The sequence below is a fragment of the Loxodonta africana genome, chromosome X (assembly GCF_030014295.1).
Source record: "Loxodonta africana isolate mLoxAfr1 chromosome X, mLoxAfr1.hap2, whole genome shotgun sequence".
NCBI classification, from domain to species: Eukaryota; Metazoa; Chordata; class Mammalia; order Proboscidea; family Elephantidae; genus Loxodonta; species Loxodonta africana.
The window spans coordinates 133,947,241-133,966,648 of record NC_087369.1 but is presented as its reverse complement, the minus strand read 5'-3'; the positions used below and the strand labels follow the sequence as shown (position 1 = coordinate 133,966,648).

Here is a 19,408-nt window from a genome sequence, read left to right as displayed (position 1 = left end):
TCTCTCCCCCCCGCCCCAGCCCCACCGCCCTCTTTAAAGTGTTAAAAAGCAAAGATATCACTTTGAGGGCTAAGGTGCTCCTGACTCAAGACATGGTATTTTCAATCACCTCATATGCATGGGAAAGCTGGACAATGAATAAGGAAGGCTGGAGAATTTATGCCTTTGAATTATGGTGTTGGTGAAGAATATTGAGTATACCGTGGGCTGGTAGAAGAACAAACAAATCTGCCTTGGAGAAGTATAGCCAGAATGCTTCTTAGCAGCAAGAATGGTGAGACTTCATCTCATGTACTTTGGATATGTTATCAGGAGGGATCAGGCCCTGGAGAAGGACATCATGCTTGGTAAGGAAGAGGGTCAACGAAAAAGAGGAGGACCCTCAACTAGATGGACTGACACAGTGGCTACAGCAATGGGCTCAAACATATCAATGACTGTGAGGATGGTACAGGACTGGGCAGTTTCATTCTGTTGTACACAGAGTCACTATGAGTCGGAACTGACTCTATGGCACCTAACAACAACAAGAAGAGAATGGTGGTTTCCATGGTAAATGTTCCTCATATTTGTTTTTTCAAGTTCACTTCGGAGATACACAGCATGATTTCCTCTTTCAGTACCAGCACCACAATAGATTTAGGTCGTGGCGCCACTGCAGAACTGTTTAAAAAAGAAATCTCACCCACCCTGGTTAGAAAAGGGGCAATTTATTATTCTAACTGCAGGGAGCCAATTTCATATCCACCTTTAAAGCTGTAGGAAAAAAGTTGATTTTTTAAAAGAAAGCCACAGAACCTACACACCTTGGATGTAAATGCTTAAAACAGATGAGCAGAATATGATTCCCAAACTCATATGAGAGACTCTCTGCCATGTGTCGTACACAGTAGGAACACATACATTTGTGGAGTGCTTTGTGGTTTACAGAGTTTTCACACACATTTTATTTCCTTACCAATGCCAGGAAGTTAATAGGGCATGTCTTATAGCCTTTATTTACAGATAGGGAAATTAAACGATTTAACAAAGGCAAACAACTAGCTAATAAGTGCCAGAGCCCGAAATGAATTCTTCCCTTGGTTCCAAATTCCATGTTATTCTGCTATCCCTATGCTGTTTCTTGGTGCTTTAGTTTTCCCAGCTGTAAAATGGTAGCTGGTGTTCTCAAATCCCAGTGTTCTTAAGCAACAGCAATTTTTCGTAGCTCGGAAATATGAACACCACATTGATACTTCAGGTACGTTTTACCCCTCCCTACCTGGTGTATTGAGGAGGAAGAAAAGTTACTATTCTAAGTGCTAGACAGTGCCGTAGAGGTGTACCCCAGTCTGCGGATACACTGTCGTACTCTTTTTTAAAAAAAAAAAAAGAGACTGAGAAATCAAGCTTCTCATCTTTCTTTTCCCAGAAGTGGCTGGGGGAGAAGAGAGACAATAGCTTCTTGTTTAGTTTTATCAATTTTGAGGGCGGGTGAGGTAGAGGAGCGATTGACGGCTCAATTGACCAATCGGAAAGGAATGCTAAGGCAGGATTCGCCAACGGGAAGCTGCAAAAGAATGGTGGGTGGGATTTGCTCCTTTGGATCCGCTCCGCCCAGGCCAGTTCTCTCAGCCCGCCCAAGAGGCGAAGGCTCCAAAAGCCCCGCCCACCTTTCCCCTGCCGTCAGAGGGAGGGGCGGAGGCGCTTGGTGGGGGGGGGGGTCGAAGGCTAGGGGGAGCGGAGGAAGAAAGGAGGGTGTCTCGCAGAACCGTGACCTGGGTGGAGGCCTGCTGGTGATAGGAAGCAAGAGGGGAAGGAAAACGAAGGAGCGCTGCTTCTTCCTGCATTATTTGAAGCTGACTTTGACAGAAGCTGCTTCTCAGCATTTCTATTATTTGTTTTTCTGCTTCCCGCTGTGGGGCGGAGAGCTGCACTGGCTCTCCCACGCGACTCTGCTCCGCTTGTGCCGTAGATTATTATTGTAGTCTTTTCGAAACCCTTTCCTTCCTCCCAACCACTCCTTGCGTAGACTTTCGGTACTCCCGGAACCAAGCCATGCCACGTTCGTAGTAAGGCGGGAGCGAAGGCCCCCACTTTCGCGGGAGCTCCTGGACCCCGCCGTTCAATTGTTTGAAACTTCCCCGCCCCCTGGCCCCGCCTCTCTTCCGCACCTCCCCCCTCTAGGGTCCAGTCAGGCTCCCGCCCTTCTTTCCCCGCCCTCTACTCCGCCTCCTACCCTAGTCCACCGCCAACCCCTCCTCTCCTGGGCGGTCCTAGCCGCTCACCGCAAGAAGAAAAGCCACCCATTCGTCCCCCTCCCCTACCTCCCATCCTTTGCCCAGGAGCTGCCTTCATCGCAGTCACGCCCCTTCCTTCCTAGGAGCTTTCTGGCTGTCCAAGCTTTCTGGCTGTCCAAGCTGGTAGACCCCTTGAATTACTCCTCCATCCCTGCTTTCCTCGCCTCCTTTTCCCCTAGTTCTCTTCCCCCGCCCTCCCACCTCGAGTCTGTCTCGCCTCGGATCATCCGCTGCTCCACCCTCCGGCCCGGTATCCTGCCTGTCCACTGCCACTAAGGAGAGACCGGACGGAGCAGTGAGGAGGAGAGCAGCCGGGAGTTGGGGCTTCCCCCTGCCCATCCCTGGCCGCTGGCCCGGGACTGAAGCCACCTGAGCGAGCAGAGAGCCGTCACCCTGTCTTCGTTGCCTTCAGGGGTAGGAGAAGTGTGGTTACTTTTTACGGGGAACTGGGGCAGGAATTAATGGTGGCATGAACTTGGTCGTGCCCTCGGCGTGAGTGATTCGCTCTAGAAGCTTGCAGAGATGCCCGTGCGCTCTACTTTCTTTGCAGCTGGCCGTGAGTTTTCCAGCATGTGCAGCAAGTTAAATCGATTAAAGAGTGTGCACTCCTTTTCCGTCCTACTTCGGCAAGGAGATGCTAGTGGGTACCACAACTTGATGGTTCTTTAACTTCCTTGTCTTCTGGGGTCCTTGTAGGTCTCTAGGCAATTAATCACATAAGAAACTAAAGACTCAAGGGAAACCGAGATTTACGTTTGGCCCAGCAGGAATATCTGCTCTTATTTCAGATGACTAGATGAGTTTCTCCTCTGTGCTTAGGGTAGGGATGGGGGCTAACACTCCACTCCTCCAGGCGGGGGATGGGCGGCAAGTGAAGTCCGGCTGGGGGGTGTTGAATTCTTGAGGTCTTAAATTCTGGGAGTAATCTATCACGCTACGCTCCTTTTGGTATATGTGTGTGTCGCTGGTGGTGGGTAGGGGCGGTAGCCCCTTATCAGCTTTATAAGGTTTAATAATGTTGGTTAACTAGTTTTTCGGGATCAGGCAGGTGTCGTGAGGGTCCCAAGCCCAGGCCACTGCGTAGGTGCTTCAGCAGCAAGATGGACTTCATCAATATTTGAAAATAAAGAGAAGGAAAATTAGGGAAAGTGACAGTCTTTGTAGACTGTGAGCAGTCCCCTGTAAATTGCCACTAATAATATTATAATAATTTGCAACAAGGGACTAAACACAATTAAATGAGAGAAAAAAAGGAAAGGTTTGTGAGAAACAGCATTTCCAATCTCTAGTAGATACTTTACAAAGACACTTTAGGGTGTTTTAGTTCAGTTCCCCTCCCATGAAGGGTGGAAATTTGGAAGCAGTTTAAAAATTTTTATTAATTAATCCTCTTCTATTCAGAAAGGAAGATAATTAGTCACCATATTCTTTAATGTTGGAGGGCTAAGGGTATGTAAGACTCCTTGAACTAGGCTTTGTGAAAAGTTCTTTCTTGGGACAGCCTTTGTGAAGCCTTCTCAGTTAGTCCTTTGAGCACCCCCATTTAGTAACTAAGAATAGTTTGAAATACCATTTTCGACATGGGATACAACTTCACCCATCTCCTACTTATTTCCAATTGGGTAAGTATGACAAGCTTATAAAAATGGTGGTGTTCAAAGATCTATTACCGAAATGTCCCCAACCCGTTGCTTATTTGGGAACATATTATTTCCTTATATTTTAAAATAATTTCTTTGGTTGATTTTAATAAGAGAAAGGAAAGCAGGGAGAGAAGGAACTTTGCAGGGTGACAATTTTAAAGGCTATCACGTTTCAGATCAGCTGGGAGGGAAGAGCTGGCTTGACCAAACTGCACTTTATAACTGGCCTGGGACATTTTAATAGCCAGGTGGTTGTAGAGTAGTTGCATCTATTTACAGATGATAACTCAGGTTCCAGCTATTCTGTATGGGTTTATCTGGTTTCATTTACAGACACTTTCTGGCACTACATCATATTTCATTTTAAGAAATTTCTTCCTTCGGAAAAATTTGTGGCTCCATAAAATTGAAAGTACTTTTTCTAACTTCGTAATCTAGATGTGAAATAAATCTCAGACCACACTTACATATAGAGTGGATCTGTTTAGCTATTTCAAAGACTTTAGAAAGGTGATTTTTAAAATTCATATTGAATATGACTTTTGATTTGAACAATCTCATTTCTGGTTTATGAATTAGAATATATTAGACTAACGCATAACCAAGGGATTTTGTGGAGTTGCGTTTCCTGGAGTTTTGTAGAGAACAAACCAGACTTTCTAGAATGCTTTGAGCACAGTCTAATCAGAAGGCAGAGGGATGGATGCTATGACATTGAGGTTCCGTTGAGTGCCAGAATTCTAAGTGGGTACATCTGCTTCTGTGCCTCTCATAAGAGCCCTCTCCCAGGGCCTGTGCCTTCTTTAAAAGGGTGTCTTTGTAATTAAGCAGCTCTTTTTTTTTTTCTCCCTCACCCCCCCTTACTTCCTTTGATCCAGCTTTTTAAGGCCTTTTTTCCCATTTGGAGACAAGAAGAGTTTCTCACACTCTCCTACTCCCCTCTTAAGTTTTTTTTTCCTCCCCCCCAAAAAAAAAAGTTCCCTGAAGTTCTCAGAATACTTAGAAGTTTTTTTTTTTGTTTTTGTTTGGGGAGTGGGTACCAATGAGGAGGAGTAAAGGATATATTCCTCCTTGGGAAATGCTTGCGGCCAGGTAGTCTCCTCCATGGAGACTGAGCATTTGGAATGCATGAGAACAGTCCATTCTTAGGGACTGTCTGGATGAAATTGTCCTTTGCGCCCATTAAAGCCCAGCTTAAACCCACTGAAAGGGGGTGGAGAGAGGTGCCTGTGGTCATGGCTGAGCCTTTTAGGATAGTAAATGGGTAAATGTTCCCAAATCTCCTATTACATCACCTCTTTCCCCCCTGGATTCAGTGGGTATGGAGATCTGCTTGACAAGTTAATTAGCTGGGGACGAAACCAATTGGTTTAGAGATGTGCTCCATTGATTTCCTGTCTTCAGGAATTTTTGTTGGTGTTTTAAAATAATGTGTTGTCTTCAGTCTTACTTACTTCTTCATTCCTTGCTGCCTTTTGGGGACTTTGGCCTAAAATCTAGGATCCCACCCCCAAGTCAAAGGTTAAAATTTGATCCGAGGAGCTAAGGGGTTATTAAACAGGCTGACCATACTGCATTACTGTACTCTGTGGTGGGCTTCTGAGCCCTTTTAACCTAGAGAAAGGAGGGAAGTCACAGCTTCCACACACAACGCGCATAATCTGAACTTTAAAAAAAAAAAGGGAAAAAGAAATAGGTCATTTGCTTTATAAAAGAGTCCACAACAGGTTTCTGTGAAAGAATAGCTTTCCTAGTTGGTGTCTTTAACCCATGACTTGATATGTGAAAATTCAGTATAACCTGGGGCGTTGCATGAAGGAAGGCATTGGAATTTTGTTGTAATGATTTTGCTTGAGTTAAGTGAGGCCATTATTTGGACTTTGAAATCTTTTTGTTATAAAATCATTCTAGGTTGTAAAAATGCTGGGTATGTTAGCCTCAGATTACAACTGCTTGTAGAAGGTGGCTAATATTAATTTCTAGAAATAAATCAGACTTTACAGATTTTGAAGAAGTCTAAGGATAGGACTATCTACCTTATATAAGTAAAAGATTTTTGCTTCCAACAATCAGTGTATTTGACTAATCTAAGGGCCAAAAAAAAATTTAAATTAGTTTTTAATTATTTTTTTTAAGGACCCAGAAAATTGTTTTTAGGAAATGAATGGCAACTGACGCCATTTTAAATCTTAGAATCTACAAAAACCTTTCCTAATGAGCCTACTGGTGAGAGGGACATAAGTTCTAGGCCCGACTCTAACTCAGTTTACCACTCTTGGCAAGTTTCCTTCTGTGTAGATTGTGGAGGCCTGACGGGGATTTTGAGAGCCAGTTCTCTTCCTAGGCCTTGATGTCTGATGTATATGTGAATGATTCCTACTAGAATGTATACACAGTTCTTAGAAATACAATCATGGAGTCATCTGGACGTTAAGAAATAATAGAGCCTTTTTTTTTATAAGAATATATCACTATAAATGTATTGTGCTTTATATTTTAACGACTTTAAGTTTAAAAACTAAGACCCTGCCCAAAGCATCGTCAAGAAGCCCATCATCCTAAAAGATCACCTGCTTTTCGTTTTTCCTAGTTCCTTTCAAATCCTTGTTCCTGTACTTCCATAACTTTTACATGATTATGGTTTTAGTTTCAGTCATAAAAAAAAATTTTTTGCTGCTTTTAAATAAAAACCCATTTAAAACATATCTTTGTAAACCTGTGGGGAGAAAAGTAGTCAGGACCTGACTGAGTACGCATGAGGAATCACATATGTTTGTTCCTTGAACGCCGGGATAGACTAACATTTAATAAGTAATCCCTAACACTTTCTGTGATTTAGGGGTCATTCATGTTTCTGTCAAGTCTGTAATTCCTACTCCCTTAACCTCCTGTTTAGCTCCCCATTCTTTTTAAGAAGAAAAAGAAAAAAAAAAAACCCTAAGGTTTACTATTTACTTTGTCTAAATCATTGGTTTTTTTTTTTTTTTTAAATCATTGGTGATGATTTCTAAATCACTGTATCTTCACATCCCATCAGGAGAGTGCAGACTTGGGTAATCCATGAAATCTCTAGAATGAGGAAGGAGAAGCAGGAAAGCACAAATATGTTGTTTTGTGGCTTTGAAAAATAATGTCTTTAAATTAGACTAAAAAATAACAAGGAAACTAGGGGTTTTAAACAATTAAATAAAAGACATGTAGGTGGAGCAGATGACCCAGACTTAGTGAGTTCTTCATTTGAAGCCTTCACCATGTAGTAAAAGTTCAGTTACACAGTCTTTTAATTGTCCTTTGATGACTAAGGTATAAGTATGTATGTGATCTCTAATTCTTGATGGACTCATTCCTGGAAATTTGTGGCTTATAATTAGAAATTAGATTAAATTACTCTAAGCAAAATAGGGAAACCCTGGTGGCGTAGTGGTTAAGTGCTACGGCTGCTAACCAAAGGGTCAGCAGTTCAAATCCACCAGGCGCTCCTTGGAAACTCTATGGTGCAGTTCTACTCTGTCCTATAGGGTCGCTATGAGTCAGAATCAACTCGACGACACTGGGTTTGGTTTTGGTTTTTTAAGCAGAATAGGAAGTGAAGTATGGAGTTTTAGTACTTACAAAGTACCAAGTGCAGGAACGTTTTTATGTAATACGCGTTCATGGGGGAAAATGAACAATATTTGCTAATATTTCTTAAGGTTGTTCTTGAAAATCAGCTTTTGCCTTCTGTAGGTCTGCCTTAACATTTGTAAAGTCACTTTCACTAGTGCTCCAACTCCATGAAATACCATTAGCCTGTGGGATGTGTAGCCAGGATATGGGTTTCTGTGCCCAACCCCTCTCTGACTTGCTATGTGACCAGGGGTAAATGAATTAGATGCTCTTCTGGGAAGCAAGGATATTAATACTTCACAGAGGTGTTTAGGCATGCTTCATATTGGGCACATGCTTTGAGGTCATTGGAAGAAAGGTATTTGCATGATGGCAAAGTAGGATTATTATAGGGACCTGAGCAGGTGTTCACTTTTAATGAGTTTTGCTCTGTTGTAACACAGTGTCTTTTGGTGCCCCATTGCCTTACTGACTACAATTAAGATTGTCCCAACATTCATATTATTGATCTCAGATTTTAAAAAAAAGAAACTAAACCTTTTCATACTATGTGGTAAATTGAAGTTGAAATAAGAGGACTATACCATCTGCCGTGCTGATGGAACAATAGCTTCGAAAAGGGACGTTAGTTGAAGTGTGCCGTAGAGATCAGTGAGTTCTTCAAAGTTCCTCCGAATGATTAAAAAGAGTAAAAGCAAATTTCTGTGTGTGTATGTCTGTTTTAAGAGAAAGTTTTCAGTAATATTTGCTCATGACACATACCGATGATAGCCAGTAACCGAAACCTAGCCATTGTAGTGCTTTATACACAGCTGGTTTTTATTAATGATGGAATATTTATGCTTGCTGTACAATTCGTGGCTTATTTCCATATGTATGTCAGAACTTAAATACCCCCCAAAGCAGCATTAAGATAACATTAAATATAAATGTGGCCTAGCTAGAAAGGGTGGATATGGGGGGTCTCTCTTATTCTTATTGGTGTTGCTTCAGAGTACAATAACCTCCCCACTCCCCAGTCTTAGGCACTGATGCTGATCTTTTTTTTTTTTTTTTCTCATATATCCCATAGCAAACTTCACATGTTGGTCCTTTTGATATGGACAAATGATCTGCCATAAACATTTCCCCCCCTCTCTTCATAATGGAGATGAAACTGATGTATGTGTTTTTTAAGAGCATATTTTCCCTGCACATGCTTCTCATTATCCGAGAGGTCTGGACTCAATCAGTAAAGGAGCAGAGAAACCACATAATTGAAAGGAGAATGACGGTGGTGCATACTTGGAATATTTGTGGGAAGGGGATTGCTGACATCAGAAAATGTAGTGGCCTGAGTGTTAACAGCATTGAAGAGAAATAAGCTTTCTGTGTTTCTGTGCATTGAGAATTATTTTTAAGGGGATAAAAATATGGGCCAGATCTGACATCCTTTTATGAAGTTGCCCTGGAAACTTTGATGAAGGTTGTTATAGAATAGTTCAATTAAAACCTTCCCCATTAGGAAGCTAATTAATGCCTCACTTACTCATTTGGGTTGTTTTCAAGGGATGTGGATTTGCATTGAATTAATAACATTTTTTTCATGTGATAGCAAACTAAGATAAAAATCGCAGATGGGGAAAATTTAGATTGCCTATTTTGAAGAAATCTAATTTCCTCTTTATTGCATGTAGGTTTTCAGTTCAGATTTTTGTTTCACTCTGTTTATATGTACAGTGATCACATTTTAGTTTAGTAGCCAGTTTTACTTTCTGGATCATGGGCTGTAAACCAAAGGTTATTAATTTGAGTTTCCTGTATGAGTTGGAGAAATACAACAAATGACCAAAAAAAAAAAAAAAAACAAAAAACCTTTTATTAAGGTAACAGTCTCTTTTCTTTTACAATTAGTTTCTATTTGGAGTTTGTGTGTGTGTGTGTGTGTGTGTATGCATGCCTGGAGGAGGGGAATTTTTTTTTAAGCAAACAATTTTTGGAGCTAAGAAAATTTTGATGACCCTCTTCACCTCCCAAAGAACATTCTGCCTGCCTCAGGCTGTCAGTTAGGCTTCTGTTAGGGGCATGTGAGGAATTTTCTGACCTGGTGCTTTTTGTGAGGCTAAGTGGTGCTCCCTTGGCAGCCTGAAGGAGAGTGGTTATGGTGGGAATGGGAGTGCAGGATTCCTAGCACGTTCTTTCTACTGTACTCAGTCTTTTTTAGGAGGATGAGTACTTGCTCCTGAAGTTTTGGAGCCATTTTCAATAGAGGAAAAGCTCCGTAGCTAAATACGTAATATGGGTCTACTGTGGTTCCCCTTTGCCCCAGGACTTGTCAAGGACAGTCACGCTGTGCATATATTCCCTAATGCTATGTCCATGGCATATACCCACGCTAATTTCTGAGAGTGGAAATGTTGGCTGGGTTGTGTGATTTGCGGTTTAACTGATTTCACCCTAGCCCTTCCTGGGAAAGCAGGGTATAGGGTTAGTTTTGCAATGGCAACTTATTCAAGATAGGTTCCTGATGCTTGCAAGTCAGCAAGAGGAGGAGGGGCTGCCTTCTGCCTTTGGGGAGTGACTCAGGCCCTTTGGAATGAAGATATGAAACACTGGCTCCTGTCCATGCACCTGCTGGATGCCCCACACCTGCAGTCAGCACCTGAGCCCCACTCAGACACAGAAACCAGACTGAAGGCAGATGGTGCTCCCTTCAAAAGGGGTGCAACAAAACAAGGAGCTCCAAATTATGTTGGTGGAGCCCTGCTGGGAATTACTTTTAGCCTTTCCAGTGTTGGTATGGAATATGTCTTAGATATTTTCTTCTAGGTGCAGCGCACTTACTTGCTGAAGATATTATTGGAGTGTCAAGAGAGTTTGCTTTCCTAATGAGTTTCTCTGGTGAACCATCCTCTAAAAAACTGGGGAGTCAGATCTGTAGAGAGTAGTGTCTAATAATCAGGCACAGGGCAGGAAGTCATAAGACCTGGGTTCTGATCCTGGCCCTACCACCAAACAGTGAAATCTTGACTAAACTAGTTACCATTAGCTATTCTGTTCTGGACTTGAGCTTCTCTGGTTGTAAAATGGGACTAATCACATCTGCCTTTATCTCCTCACAGAGCTGCTGAGAAGGACAAATAAGATTACAGACGTGAAAGAACTTTTGTCTCCTTAGAAGAAAGGCTGAGAGAGTAAAGGTAATAATATTCTTATTATTATTGTTATTGCGATTCCACGTCTTCCATTCCTATTCTTTTCCTGCTGTTACCTCCATGCAAGGACTTTGGGAAGTAGTTATTCACTCAGTATGCACTTAGTAAGCACATTTTGTGTACCAGTTAATGGTTTAGATGTTTGGATCGTATACAATGAAAAGTCATGCACCTAGCCCTGCCTTTTAAGAGCTCATAGTTTAGCAATTTCCATTCCCAGCTCAACCCATTAACATTGATTTCTGTCTGGGCACTGAGAAGCTTAAAAGGCAAGAATTGACTCTTTCTGAATTTCAGTTGGGAATTTTCGGCCCATGATTGAAGATATGTGGAGAGAAAAGCTATGAGGTAAATAAAGGAATTTCTCTCTGATTCCCACATTTGCCAAGGGCCAGACCTTTGAATGATCACGGTTTTTAGGAGTCCCTCCTTAGTTTCCACCTTGGTTCTATACTATTCCTACTCTATGTGATCCAGCCTGCTCCTATGACCTTTGCTATCATCCATACGCATCAAAACCAAACCAAACTGGTTGCTGTAGAGTCGATTCCAACTCATAGCGACTCTGTGTGTTACAGAGTAGAACTGTGCTCTGTAGTTTTCAAAGATGTGACCTTTTGGAAGTGGATCACCAGGCCTTTCTTCGAAGGCATCTCTGGGTGAGTTCAAACTGTTCTGGTTAGTAGTTGAGTGCATAACCGCTTGTCACCCAGAGATTCCATCTATATGCTAATGATTCCCAAAGACGTATCTCAGTCTGTCATGGACTTCTCCCTTCCCCTCTTCCTCAACAACAAATTGGTCACCAAATTACTTGTCTTCTTCTAAACTCACAGGTCTTTTTCTCTGAGAAACTTTCTCAGCTGGCCCAGAGGGTTTTTGTTTTGTTTTGTTTTGGCAGAGTCCTCTGCATTGCCAGAGCTATCTGCTGGTAAGTCTGTTTTCCCATTGGATCATAGGTACATACTTGCCTCCTCTGCTTGACTGGGGACCGTACTCTTGTATTTGTCTTTTTTTCCACCCCAGTACCTAGCATAATGTCTGGCTCAGAGTAAGTGCTCAACACTGTTTGTGGAACATATGGTGTGATGAGTGCTGTAATTGACATGCATACAACGTCCAGTAGGAACATGGAGAAGGGAGAATTAATTTTCCATATTGAGCAGGGGGTTGGGGGAATGAAGAAAGATTAAGGAAAAACCTTCAAGGAGAAGGTGAAAGCAGAACTGCCCGCTTCTGTGAGTTCTTGCTAAGAAGCCAAGGAAAGAAATGCCCAATGTGCCTGCTCTTGATGAGCTGGGAGACATCTCTGGACTCTTGCCTTCACTGCCTTAGGACAGGATGACTTATTTGGTCAGGTCTGCAAATAAACCTCTGTCTATAACGCTTTGACCATTTAAGACAGGTGACACTTAGTCATGTAATATTAAATGTGCCACCTTAACCATGGCTGAAAACAGAAATATGCACAGAGACTCATTGATTAGATGTGCTTAGTTCTATACAGCACAGTGCCCTTTACAATATATTGAAGACTGGTCTTTGAAAACTAGCAAATTTAATTAGCACTCAGAATGTAGCAGGTTGGGTCACTAGAACTGAATGTCTTCAAGTTGACCGTCAGATCTTTCCAAGGGCAAAAATGAAACATGATATAAGCCATTACAGCCATGAACCTGTTCTCACCCACCTGATGCTTTTACTAATTAGCTTCTTGGCCAGGTGGCAATTTGGGGCAAGTGCATACAAGCTGGATTCACAAGGAAGCCCGCATTCCACTCTGCCATTTCGCAAGCCACTGGGATACTACACTGCTTCTCTTGGCTTCTTTTCCTCCTTGGTAGAGAAATGGGAGCAGGAAAACTTTTAATTAAATGAGGGAGAGATTTCATGAGGCTTTGGTGTTTTCCTAGTGTTATTTTTTTAGCGGGCTTGTTTAAAAACATTCACAATCCTTGACCCATTAATTTCGCTTCTGGGATTCTATCATTAGGAAAAAATGCAAAATATTGAAAAGGCTAACATTTTTGTAACATTATTTAAACTAGCACAAAATTGGTAGCAATTTAAATGTCTTAATAATTGAAGAACGGGTAAGTGAATCTTGATACACTTATTTAATGGACGATTACACAGCCATTATGATGTTTGTTATGATGTCTATGTAACCACATGTAAAAAGTGCTCATGATAAAATGAAATGTGGGATCCAAAATTATATGTATATTAATATTTTATTGTTTTGTAAAAACACAAATACACATAGACAAATACTAAAGGAGGTATTCTGAATGCTAATTATATCTGGGCTGAGGTGGTGAAATTATGAGTGTTTTTTTTCTCTTTATTAAAAATATGTGTTTGCTTTCCTTATATTGTAAATTAAAGCATAAATGCAAATAAAAGTTGGTGATATGCTATTGGAGGCAGGAGATTGGTGCAGCAGGCAGCTTCTAGGTATATTCTTAAACTTTTTTCATTTTATTCTCAGTATGATTTCATGGATGTCTTGTACCATTTCTGAGGAAATAAGGAATGTGATGTGATGTGATAGCATGGTGTGTTTTTCCCTTGAAATGAGTTTGTGTGCAGGAGGGTGAAAGGGTAGTCGAAACGGGATTCTCCTTGTGCCATCAAATTGGTTCTAACTCATAGTGACCCTATTTATAACAGAATGAAACACTGCCCAGTCTTGTGCCACCCTCACAATCATTGCTATGTTTGATCCCATTGTTGCAGGCACTGTGTCAATCCATCTCGTCAAGGGTCTTCCTCTTTTTTGATGACCCTCTACTTTACCTTCTCCAGGGACTGGTCCCTCCTGATCACATGTCCAAAGTACATGAGATGGAGTCCCACCATCCTCACTTCTAAGGAGCATTTTGGTTGTATTTCCTCCAAGACAGATTTGTTCATTCTTCTGGCTGTCCATGGTATATTCAATATTCTTCACCAACACCACAATTCAAGGGCATCAATTCTTCTTCAGTCTTCCTTACTCATTGTCCAGCTTTCATATGCATATGAGGTGATTGAAAGTAACCATGGCTTGGGTCAGATGCACCTTAGTCCTCTAAGGTGACATCTTTGCTTTTACACTTTAAAGAGGTCTTTTGCAACGGATCTGCTCAATGCAATGTGTCGTTTAATTTCTTGACTGCTGCTTCCGTGGCTGTTGATTGTGAATCAGGTAGAATGAAATCCTTGACAACTTCAATCTTTTCTTGGTTTATCATGATGTTGCTCATCGCCAGTTGTGAGGATTTTTGTTTTCTTTATGTTAAGGTGTAATATACACTGAAGGCTGTGGTTTTGATCTTCATTAGTAAGTGCTTCAAGTTCTCTTCACTTTCAGGAAGCAAGGATGGGTCATCTGCATATCTCAGGTTGTTAATCCCCCAATCCTTATGCCACAGCCTTCTTCATACAGTCCAGCTTCTCAGATTATTTGCTCAGCATACAGATTGAATAAGTATGGTAAAAAATACAACCCTGATGCACACCTTTCCCGATTCTAAACTATGTAATATCTCCTTGTTCTGTTCCCTGGTTACGTACACTTTAGGGTTGATTACCTTTGTTGCTTAATAACATGTTCAAGTTAATTGCTTTAGAGCACAGAAAAGTAAAGCTAGGACCAAAAATGACCAAGTCTTTTTAACAGTTATCTCAGAGAAAAGATGACCAACACTGCTCTTAGTAAGATTTGGAAATGCCAAGGCTTTGCTATGGTTATTAAAATAATTTTCCAACCTGATCTAAATAGAGGTAGAGATAGGGGAAAATAGTTTGGGTCAACTCAATGCCTTTTCTTAAGCTAGGGCTAGAATTAAGTAAGAGTAAATGCCAAGCTGGTATGATGTTGACAAGACCTAGAACGGGGGCCTCGAAACATTGATTAGTGGAGGTCAACCTACTTGCATGTCTTGGCCTAAAGAGGAGAGACTCTTCATTCTCCTTCTGACATACTTCTAGCCAAACACATTCCTCTTTCAATTTTTCCTCCTACCATTAAAGTTTTACTTCGAATGGAACTGGAAACTTTGTGGTAGCATTAAGCCAGGTCTAAGTGTAATGTTTGAGTGCTACAGCTGCTAACCAAAGGGTTGGCAGTTCAAATCTGCCAGGCACTCCTTGGAAACTCTACGGGGCCATTCTACTCTGTCGTATAGGGTCGCTATGAGTTGGAATCGACTCGACAGCACTGGGTTTTTACTGGGTTACAGTTTCTTAAGGAGCAGTGGCAAAATTCTCACCTTCCATGAGAGAGAACTGGGGTTTGATTGCTGGCCAGTGCACCTCATGCGCAGGTACCACTCGTCTGTCAGTGGAGGCGTACGTGTTGCTATGATGCTGAACAGGTTTCAGCAGAGCTTTCAGACTAGGATGGACTAGGAAAAAAGACCTGGCAGTCTACTCCCAAAAATCAGCCGGCGAAAACTCTATGGATCACAATGGTCCGATCAGTAATTGATTATAGGGATGGCACAGGACTGGGCAACATTTTGTTCCATTGTGTGTGGGGTCGCCATGAGTCAGGGGCTGACTCAATGGCAGCTAACAACACAGTCTCTTAAAACCAGGGTCAGGTCAGTTTGATTTAATAAATATGTATTAAGGGTCTTCTATGTACAAGCTAATAATGCCAGATAATACGTTGTAGTAGAAGGGCTGTTGCCTTAGGAGTTATAAGGCCTGCATTCTAGTCCTGGATGTGACCACGATTAGACCCTGGTATCATTATCTATGGAAACCCTGGTGGCGTAGTGGTTAAGTGCTACGGCTGCTAACCAAAGGGTTGGCAGTTCGAATCTGCCAGGCGCTCCTTGGGGTCTACTGTGTCCTACAGGGTTGCTATGAGTCAGAGTCGACTTGACGGCACTGGGTTTGGTTTGTTTTTTTTATCATTATCTATAAAAACTTGTTGCTGTCAAGTCAATTCTGACTCATAGTGACCCTATAGAAGGAGGGATTTGGACTACTAGATGGTCTCCCAAGAATCTTTCTCTTTCTGACCTTCAATAATCTAAGGACCCCTGGCACAAAAAAAAAAAAAAAACCTGAGTTGAAAATAAACATTAAAAAAAAACAACTTTACATCGTAAGATTGCTGCAGCCTTCTAAGAAAGGTTACTTTGAAATAGTAATAGCTAACATTTACTGAGTCCTTACTATGTGACAGACTCTGTGCTCAGTACTTTATGTGAACAATCTCCCTTAATCTTTGTAACAATCCTATGAGGTATGAGCATCATTATCCATATTTATTATAATTGAGACTTGGGGAGGTCAAGAGATGCGTACAAGGTCAGTAAGCCATAGATCCAGGCTTTGAACTTGAGCTGTCTGACTCTAGACCATTGAAAGTTTAAGGGTAACCTGCACGGGAACCATTGTTTCCTACCTCCCAAAGGAAGTGAATTAGTATCCTGGGTTGCAAGACTTTTTGTTCTCTAGGACAGTTCAGGCCACAGTATGGACCAGCCTAAGAGAACGTGAGAGACTTCCGTGTGACCACACTTGGCCTCTCAGTTTGTAATGGGGGGTTGTATTGTGTTTTATGCACAAATACATGTGCATAGTTACAGGGAAAACTTGAAACTGGCTCCTTTCCATTTAGCTGGGAGTAAATTGTATGAAACAAGTTGACCAAGATTTAGCGGAGAAACAGTTTTCCTAGACTTTAGAGTCTTCATCTTGGTCTGTGCAGTGAGAGGTGTGAGCAGAATGGAAGGAGGAGGTAGAAGGGCTAGAAAGATCTTATAGGCATATTTCAAACTTTATTTGAAGGGTGGGAATTTGGTCTGCCCTGACGACCGTATAATGCTGATTTTCTGAGACTTGGCTTGGGACACATCTGGGCTCTCACTAATGTGTTTTGGCTCAAGCTCCCAGGTATACTGGGAGAGGTCCATGACTGCAGATGGTATAAGAATTTTGCCCAGCTTTGTTGACCTGTCGCTGTTATAGAAGAGTGGAATATATAGATTCAAATTGCGTTTTTAAAGAGAGAACCGTGGATATCCTTTCTTTTCGTATCAAATATCCTCAGGGACAGTCTGTGTGTCCAGGAGAAACAAGGTTATTTTATTGATTGAAGATGATGTCAGAACCTGGAAGCTGTGTGATTAAAGCTTTGGGCAGATTAAAGGTTGCAGAGTTCATACTAGTTCCTGCACATGAGACTGAATCTTTTCCTTTCCTTCCTCTAATAAATAAATGGAATAGTGTTTTCCTCTTTAAGTGACTCTTGACACGTAAATGAACGTAAGTTCTTTTAAGAAAAATCAGTAAACTGCACAGGAATCTGCACAGCCTTTTTTCTTAGGCTGATTTCTTTTCGTCTTTTAAACAGAAACAAAAAAGGCCAGAGGTGGGGGAGGAGGGGTGATCTGTGTCCATTTGACACAGTGATTTGGGTTTTGAAAAGGAAATGGAGGAGAGAGGACAAAATGAAGAGAAGAGAGTAAGACTTTGGATGAGAAAAGTTTCTTCAGTGAGGAGCTGGGTGTCAGGAGAAAGCCAGTGAAAATTGTCGTGAAGAATCTAAATAGTACTGCAAAAGAATTGTGTGGTGGTTTCTCCCTAGGGGCTCAAGTTTAAAAGCCTCGGGCTGTTTTCTCCGTGTTTTGGTTGAAAAAAAAGAGAAATGTTTTGTTCAGAATTGGACAATAGAAGCACCGTGTTTATTTACCGTAGCTCCCTTAACAGTCCAGCTTTGATTCCAATTAGAAGTCCTTCCTCTGCATTGAAAGTGGAGGAGACACCCTAAAATAATTACCTTGAAGATTGGAGACTATTTTGCGTTTGAATGTGATTATGCACCGGTCCAAAACAAGATGGAAAGACACATTTCCGTGTTTGTTCACTCTGTATCTGTTCACTTTATTTTTGGCAACATTGCAAGGAAATAATGTTAAATTAATCACTGTGGTTTTGTGGATTAAAAAAAGAAAAAAGAACTTGGAGGTTTTGGTCAGGCTCCCAACATACAGAGATGCTTGTGTGCTTCCTTTGCATTGCCTTGCTCCTCAAATGGAGTCTCTGCTGCGGATTAAAGGCTTGCCTTTACGCGATGAGTGAGTCATGGCTGAGGCCAGGACAGAAGACAGGAATGTGGTTCACGTGTGTCTCACCTAAATACGAACTTCTCAATCTTATAACCATTTTGGTTGGACCTGCAAGGGTTGTCAGAGTGTCAAAACAGAAATTAGAAATGAGGACTATCTCAATCCATGTCTATTGAGCGTTCACATCTAGCCTCTATGAGTCTCGTAGTTTCCATTGGCTGAGATACTGGGGCAGTGGAAGCACTGAGAAAGCAAGTGAATTTATCTTCTGTTTGGAGAAGGGTTGTACTATGTATTGAGTAGGGCAATCAACTTTCCTACCCCAGCAAGTGCGGATTGTAAATTCTGTGAGGGTAGGAACTATATTTTGTATCTTTTGTATCTCTTATTGTGTTTGACATGAGTCTGGGAGAATGCCTGGGATAGTCACTATGCAATAAATATTTAATGACATGGTTGAAAAGATTTTTTTTTCTGCTCATCTAAGGCTGAAGCAATTAAATCAGGAGCTTTGCTAAATATATATATATATATATATTTTTTAACCAAAACCTACTGTATTATGACTAACTTCCCTTCCAGGCAGTGGAGTTGTGAGCCTCACTAACCTGCCCTGCTACTGATAGCAATTTAAAGTTGCATATTAAGGTGACAGTGGGTATGGCTTTTGTAATCATCTACCATGCCAATTCAGAATGGAAGCTGCAACTTTCTAGGGCTATGAGGCTAGAACAAAGCACTGTTTTTCAGTCTCAGACCTGAACATTTCTATCACCTGGAGACTGCACTCCTTTCTGAACACAGCTGCTGTACAGTGAGGTTTTCCTTTTGGCTCTAGTGGAGATGCAGTTTGCTACTCATTAAAAGCCAAGCACATGGGAGGACAAGTGATCCCTTGGAAGAACTGATTTGGTTAACTGCTGGCCATTGGTGGCAAAATAGAAACGACGTTTTTATTTTTCCTCCCTACCCTCCTGAACATTTCAGAGTGACCACTGGTTGGACTCTTGACGGCGCTTACCCTGAACAGCCTGAGTGTTAGGGGAGAGGGAATCTGCCGTTGCGGTTTCTGGAGCTGCTCATAAGCAAGAATTCCCTATCCTGATCAAGGCTTTAAGCCTAAAAGAAAGCAGAAATAGGTATGAACTATTGATGCGTATGATATGTGTGGGCGTGTGCATGTATGCGTGCAGGGTGGGGTGGGTGTGGAATGGGAGGGGGTGGTATACTCTTTGGGGTCTAGAGCAGCTCAATGTCTGGATTTTCCTACCTTGCAGGATAGATTTGAGAGTGATTTTGCTTGAACCATACAACTTCCTGTTACCATTTTCTGAGAGAGGAAAAATAGTTTGGTAGTCATCTCTCCCGGTAGCCATCTCTCCAGTTTCAGGCACCAAAAGAGATTTGTATGTTATACTTGTCTGCCTGTCCGAAAATTGCAGTTTGACAATTCAAATACAGGAGTCCTGAAGGGTCACTGGGAGAGAAGAAACGCATACTCTAGAGGGCATGTTGCTCAGCACAAAAGAATATGATGATTTAAAAAGGGCCTTTTGGAGAGTTAACTGGATCCAGTATTCACCAGAACAATTGGAAACCAGGTAGCAGAAATCATG

The 19,408-nt window shown here is 41.7% G+C and overlaps 1 protein-coding gene across 1 annotated transcript in view; it reads left to right on the top strand.

Moving 5' to 3' along the window:
* Positions 1–858: 858 nt before the first annotated feature.
* Positions 859–19,408, top strand: part of AMOT (angiomotin) — an 83,446-nt gene continuing 64,896 nt past the window's right edge. The window contains exons 1-3 of the mRNA XM_023553901.2: positions 859–2,693; positions 10,630–10,707; positions 18,780–18,931. The gene's annotated coding sequence lies outside the window, so the exon portion shown is untranslated. The remainder of the gene's footprint in view (positions 2,694–10,629; positions 10,708–18,779; positions 18,932–19,408) is intronic.